At 34.7% G+C, this 7,390-nt stretch overlaps 1 pseudogene; it reads right to left on the bottom strand.

Moving 5' to 3' along the window:
• Positions 1-237: 237 nt before the first annotated feature.
• Positions 238-4,547, bottom strand: LOC127150671 (uncharacterized; annotated as a pseudogene).
• Between the last annotated feature and the right edge of the window lie 2,843 nt (positions 4,548-7,390).

Raw genomic sequence — 7,390 nt, 5'->3', positions numbered from 1 at the left:
TTCCGCGCCAAAAACGCGCATTCTGACCTTTTATGACAGTTTTTTCTTTCCTCCTTTTAATTTTTGATGCAATGAACTGTCATGTAGATACTTTTTCTTGTAATGTTTATGTCCAATACGTTTGAGATCCATGATGGTAAACCCAAGCTCGTCCACTTTGACTCCACTTCTATTGTCAACCCAATCACACTTGAATAAAATAAAAGATAATTGATGCAAATCAATCTCCCATATCTTTTAAATTACACCATAAAACGTCATATCTAACATGACAGGGTTTTTATCCTTAGAACTAGAGACTTGCATCGTAGTAGCAGTTATACTAACTCCACTATTTTGAACTCTTCTCATATCATCATGACTTTTTGTATGATAGTAATAACCATTAATCATGTAACCAGAATAAGTGGCCACATCTGGAGAAGGTCCGTGAGCTATCCATCTTAAAGAAGGCGTGATGGAATTTTTAGGTAGTTCGAGAGCATGTGCAACCTACACAATATATTGGATTTAGTTAGATCCAAAAGAAACATGAAAAAGTATAATTCTAGTGATTACCCGTGTGGACAGCCATCGACTGAATGTGCGATTATCCTCTACTTGAATCCACTTTTTACTTCGAACTTTACTAGAGTTAAGCTTACGCAAACTCTCCATATGTTGTCTCTCATAAATGACAAGTTATTAATTAATTACATAACCAACTTATGTAGAATGAGAATAAATAGGGTTTAGCACGTACTCGACGTATGGTAGAACATCATTTACATTCTGAATGACGTAAAGATGAGCTTGATCTAACTGCTCCTTACTCGGTCTGATAAAAGAAGAAGCCGATAATGCTCTATCCACGTTTAAATCACTTTTTATTACAGATGAGTTAAGTCCAATAGATCTAACTCCAGCAATAAATTCATAACAGAAATTTATAGCCTCTTCAACAATATAATTTTCTATCATACATCCTTCTGGTCGATTTCTGTTTCGCACATAAGTTTTCAGGACTTTCATATATCGTTCAAAAGGTTACATCCACCTTAGAAGAACAAGTCCACAAAACTTAATTTCTCTTATGAGATTGAAAATCAGAATCAGTGTATCCAGTAAGGATCAGATTCTTAGAACCATACACAAGCTTGTAGTCTTTTGTTCTTCCAAGATATTTTAAAATATTCTTAACGACTGTCCAATCATCACGTCCAGGATTGGACTGATATCTACTAACCATCCCTACTGAATAGCAAATGTCAGGTCTACTACATAAGATTGCATACATCAAGCTCCCAATAGCAGAAGCATAGGGAATGTTACTCATATCCTCAACTTCTTAAGGTGTCTTTGGACATTATTCTTTTGATAAATGAATTCCATATCTGTACGACAACAAACCCTTTTTGGAATTCTGCATCTTATATCCTGACAACATTTTGTTTATATAAGATGTTTGAGTCATGGCTAGTGTTTTTTTCTTTCCATTCCGAACTATTTGGATACAAAGAACGTATTGAGCATTTCCCAAGTCTTTCATTTGAAATTGCATAGCTAGCCATTTCTTAATATCAGTTAGATGACCTACATCATTCCCAATGTGTAGAATGTCATCTACAAACAGAACTAAAAATGCCACAGTGGAATCGATGATTCTTTTATAAATACAAGGTTCATCAACATTTTGTTCAAAACCATAAGATTTGATCTCAGTATCAAACCTTATATTCTAGGATCTAGATGCTTGTTTTAATCCATATATGGATTTTTTAAGCTTACAAACCTTTTGTTCTTGACTCTTTTGTATAAACCTCTCTGGTTGGACCATATAGATACTCTCCTTAAGATTTCCGTTCAAAAACGTTGTCTTGACATCCATCTGCCAAATTTCATAATCATAAAAAGTGGCGATCGATAAGAGTATTCTAATCGACTTTAGCATGACAACAGGAGAGAAATTTTCTTCATAATCCATTCCCTCCTTTTGTGTATAAACTTTTACCACTAGTCGAGCTTTGAAAGTTTCTACTCTACCAGCTTGGTCTCGTTTTCTCTTGTAGATCCATTTACAACCAATAGATTTTACATCATAGATTCCATTTCAAGGTCCACGACTTTGATCCATTGGTCACAGTCCACATCATTCATCGCCTATTTATAGGTCAATGGATCCTCTATCCCATCATCAGGTATGATGATTTGAGCTTTACTTAAACCCAAATAGCGATCAGGCTGTCGTACAACCCTCCCACTACATCGAGGTTCTCCCAACTCTTGAGAAAGATGTGTTTGACCAATATTCCTAGTTTTATCAACTACTTTAGTGGAAATTTCTTCTAATACTAGTTTACTGTGAGTTTGATGATTTCTTATGTGGTCTTCCTCTAAGAACGTAGCATTTGTTGACACAAATACTTTATTTTCTTGAGGTTCATAAAACAAACCACCTTTAGATTCTTTTGGATAACTTACAAATAGGCATAATTTTCAACGACGTTCCAACTTTTTAGGGTTTTGCACCAACACGTGTGCTGGACATCCCCAAATCCTAAAGTGACGTAGACTACCTTTACGCCCTTTTCGTAGCTCATAAGGTGTTTCATAAACACTTTTAGAGGGAACGTTGTTTAAAATATAGATAGCTGTTTCTGAAGTATATCCCCAAAAGAATATAACAACTTAGCAAAACTCATCATAGAGCGAACCATATCTAAAAAAGTTCGGATTCTTCTTTTTTATACATCGTTCTGCTGAGGCGTACTAGGTGCAGAGAGTTATGATTGGATTCCATGTTCTATTAAATAGTCTTGGAATTGCAAGTCGATATACTCTCCACCTCGATCTGATCAAAGTGTCTTCATTATTTTACCTAATTTATTTTCAACTTCAACCTTATATTCTTTGAACTTTTCAAATGAATTAAACTTGTTCTAAATTAGGTAAACATGACCATACCTTACATAATCATCAATAAAACTAATGAAATATTCATATGCTCCCCAAGCTTTAACATTCATTGGTCCACAAAGGTTCGAATGCATGAGCTCTAAAGATGCTTTGGCTCTAAGACCTTTTCCAGTAAAAGATATTTTGGTCATTTTTCCTTCAAGAAAAGAATCACATGGAGGTAAAGAGTTATCTTCTAACTGACTTAAAAGTCCACTCTTAACCAATATCCCAATCCTATTGAGATTTATGTGTCCAAATCTTAAGTGCCATAAGAAGGCATTGGAAGAAACTTTTTGTCTTTTATTCTGAGTTTTAGCTATTCTAAACATTTCAGTATTAAAGACAAAGTTTGCTCGTGTTGGTATTAACTTACATAAGTTTTTTTCAAGTATAGCAGAACAAACCTGAATACCTTTTCGGAAAAATGAACGCTTCATTAATTTTAAAAGATATTTTGTACATATGTTCTAACATACAAGCGATAGATATTAAATTTCTCTTCATTTGAGGTGCATACAAGACATTCTTGAGCATGATATATCTATCATTAAAAAAACAACTTCAAGTCTCCCATTGCTTTAGTTGAGACCATTTCTCCAGTTCCAACTTTGAGAGTGATCTCGCCCTCAGAAAGCCTTTTCCAAGAAGTATTTTTCGGAAATGAGAAGCAAATATGATTAGTGGCTCCTCAATCTAATATCTGGATAGAATTTTTATTTTTCACTAAACATGTTTCAAGGATAAGAAAATCATATTTACCTTGTGTTTCCTTCTCTGTTTTTTTTTCTGAGCAAGGCATTTTGGGCAGTTTCTTAACCAATGCCCATTTTCACCACAGTGGTAACACTTACCTTTTTCTGTAGTCTTCTTAACCTTGTTCTGTTTGAGAGTCTTCCCCTTTCCCTTCTTTTCTATCTTACGATTAGGTTTTGAGGGTCTAGCTTTAGATTTAGAGAACGATCCTCTTAAGAATTTCCTTTTTGTAGTAGCAATATTTGCTTCTACTTCTTTTCCCTTACCCATGGTAAGATTCTGAAAACAATGGAGCTCATTTAGAAGGATTGTCGAATTAAACTCTATCTTGTTTAGGGATGCATTTGTTTGAAATGGTATGAAGCTCTTCGAAAGAGACTCTAAGATAAAGCTAACCTGATTAGCCTCATCAATGGCTCCACCATTTACTTCAGCAATATTGAAGTGCATCATCATGTCCAGGACATGTTCTCTAACAGAGGTCCCCTCCTTCATTCGCTTAGTGTAAATGTATTTAATTGCCTCGTGTCTCATTGACCATTCTGGTTGCCCAAACATTCCTTTTAATGAATCCTTTATCTCTTTAGTCGTGGCTAAGGATTCATGTTTCTTTGCTAAAACATCAGACATGCTAGCAAGGATGTATACACGGGCTTTCCATTTGCTTTTATCCATCGATCGTATGCTTTCCGACTAGTTCAGTTTGCATTTGAGGTAGGGGTTTGAGGACATTCCTCAATTAAGACAAATCTTAAATCATCAACCACTAATATTGTGTTAAGATTTGATTTCCATGCCACATAATTATCGCCGTTAAGTTTTTCGGAAGCTAACAATTGAATTATTGAGCTATTCATGCTGAAAAACAAACATACTTTGTTTAGAAACCATAATCCTAATAAAACCAATCATTCTAGCAAAACTTTTAATAATATACCATTTATTATGTTTTGCAACGATATTTCAAAGGTTCAGAATAACCTTTACCGAGGGAGCCGATTACTCCTCCTTTGAATCAAGACAATCTTGATCAAATTCTAACTCAAAAATATCTTATATTTACTTAGCATTTAGTTACCTTTACTTCGGTCAAGAATATACTAACTATTTTAGTAATTCTTGTAAGTGTAACCCCTCATTTTCGGTCCTCAGAGATGAGAATCATTATGCTCCTGAAAGTTGAAAGACAATATGAAAACTTATCTAAGAGAGCATATCCAAATATGGAGTTCGCGGTGTTTCGAATCCTATAATACAGCCTCCCAAGTGGCACGTCGCTCTACGGCAGACAAGCAGGTGCATTATAGGAATCTCACGGTGCGACCCAATGGAAGAGACCGTGAGATGTATTGTCATATATCCCTCACCCAATTACTATGAACTACTTCCCCCATTCACCTTGTTCATAGCCCATGCAAACACTCTCCGAATGGAGTCCGCTCCTACGCACAACCCAAAACCCTGCATGAACCTCAGAGTGTGAACTCTTGGAGATGCTAGAGCTAAAAGTACAATATTTTTCTCCAGCTGAAGTGTTCTAAAAAATTTTTTGGGTAAATCATTAAGGATTTAATTTAGGCTAACTTAAACAAATCCTAAATCTAGGTAAAACATTCGAGCATAACTTTTATATTGGATTTAACCTACGATGTCTAGGTTATAAACCAATTTTATTACTTTACATCTCTCACGCATACTCATAAAACCAGGTTAACTAGGCTCAAGAACTGATTACAATCTCCAGGTAGGAGGTGTTCCGTAAACCGTCAACTTAAAAACCTCATTCCTTAGTCATCTTATCTAACTTGTTAACAAGATCGAATCAGGTGTGCCTTCTGTAACCTAGTTTTACAAGATATCGACCTAAATCTTAATTTTGGAAGATATGGTATTAACCTAGGTGAGCATGCATCTTATCTTTATTATAGATTTTAAAATCTAATTTATTTTATAACAATTATAAAACTTTTAGACAAACCTATAACATTCATCTAGGAAAACAACAAATAATTAATATGGTATTTTGATTTATTTGACTTTTAAATAAATCAATAATTGATTAATTTCATTAAATCATATTTGATAAAATTAATTCAAATAATCTTTAAATTAATCATATTAATTTAAATTTTCACAATTAATTAATCATATTAGTTAATTTTCATATTAATTACTCAACATGCATACTAAATATGCGTAAACATGTTAACCTATGGTGGGATTTTAAAACTATATGTCATACAATATGCACATACAATATTAGTATTAATTAAAACATACATCACATGCAAGATTAATTAAAACACCCTAAAATGGATTGGTCTTGGCTCTCTAAATTAAGTTAAAATTAGATTATTACAATAATAATTTGATGGAGTACATGAACCGCTCTCGAGCACTTCGAATCGGCTGGAAAATCGTTTGATAATCCTTACACGATCACGGAGCATGTAGATGGTATTCATGAGCATAAGCGATACGCATAGCATACACGATCACCGAGCGGATGAGCAATCGTTTATAAGGTAAACGATCGTTTATAGGTGTCAGCGATACGTGTACCATACACGATCGCCGAGCTGGTAAATGATGGTTCAAGCGCTAACAATATGCATATCATACGCGATCACTTAGCAGGTAAATGATCAATTCTTATGCAAACGATACGCGTACCATGCGCGATCATTTAGCAAGTAAACGATGGGATCTTATTAAACGATACACGTACCATACGTGATCGTTTAGCTAGTAAGAGCGACGTTCACTGGCACAAGCGATGCGCGTACCATACGCGATCGTTGAGAGGGTGAACGATAGGTCTGAAAAAACTCCTTCTCGGGTCTAAGCTTCAAAACAGCACTTCTTCTTTTCGAATGAAGTAATTACAACCTAAATTTAACTCTATTGACTCCAATAAATTACAGACTCTTTGTAAAAAGTAAATTAAGCCACCAACAGGGCTAATTACAATAATTAATGCAAATAAACAACTTAATTTAGAGCCAAATCCAAAACTAATCCATTTTAGTTCAACCATAGCAATTTATCATATAAATTGTAAGAAAGCATTATATGTGTAAACCCGAGATTTCCCTGGGATCATTTTCTCTTGTCATCTTTTGTTGGGATTACTAAGTTAAAAGAAGAAAAAAAAAGAAAGGAAGTGAAATTGGACAGCACAAAGGCCACCACCGCAAGTTCATTTTTTTCAGCCCAATTTCATTTCTTTCCTCCATCATTTTCCATCCAAACTTTAAGAGCACTTTGAGGAGAGAGTGAAGGAAGAAGAAGAAGAATTTGGTGGTTTGAGGTTGAAGAAGATAGGAAAAAGTTCATGCAAAGCAAGCCATTACAAAATCTAGTTGCAATTGTCAACCTCTTGTTTGTTTTGTTCGGTTTGAGCTATCCAGAAGGAACTAAGAGGTGAGGTTTGATTTTCTTAAAAGTTAGTTCATTTTCCAACAAATTGCATGAAGGAAGCTTGAGCTGAATAGTATGAGAAGTTAATGGTTTTTGAAATTGAAAACAGAGCACAAGATTTTCGAGCAAACTAGGAGGATTTCTGGTGTTCTCTGATGCTTTGAGTATTCTGGAAGTGCACAAGTCGAATCAAAAGCTATATTTGGTATGGTTGGAAAGCTTATTCAACATCCTACAACTTTCATGCAGATTTGGTGATCCAAAAATGACTTTAAATGGG

Source organism: Cucumis melo, chromosome 8, assembly GCF_025177605.1.
Source record: "Cucumis melo cultivar AY chromosome 8, USDA_Cmelo_AY_1.0, whole genome shotgun sequence".
NCBI classification, from domain to species: Eukaryota; Viridiplantae; Streptophyta; class Magnoliopsida; order Cucurbitales; family Cucurbitaceae; genus Cucumis; species Cucumis melo.
The sequence above is the reverse complement of the archived record's forward strand: the minus strand, read 5'-3'. Positions and strand labels throughout refer to the sequence as shown.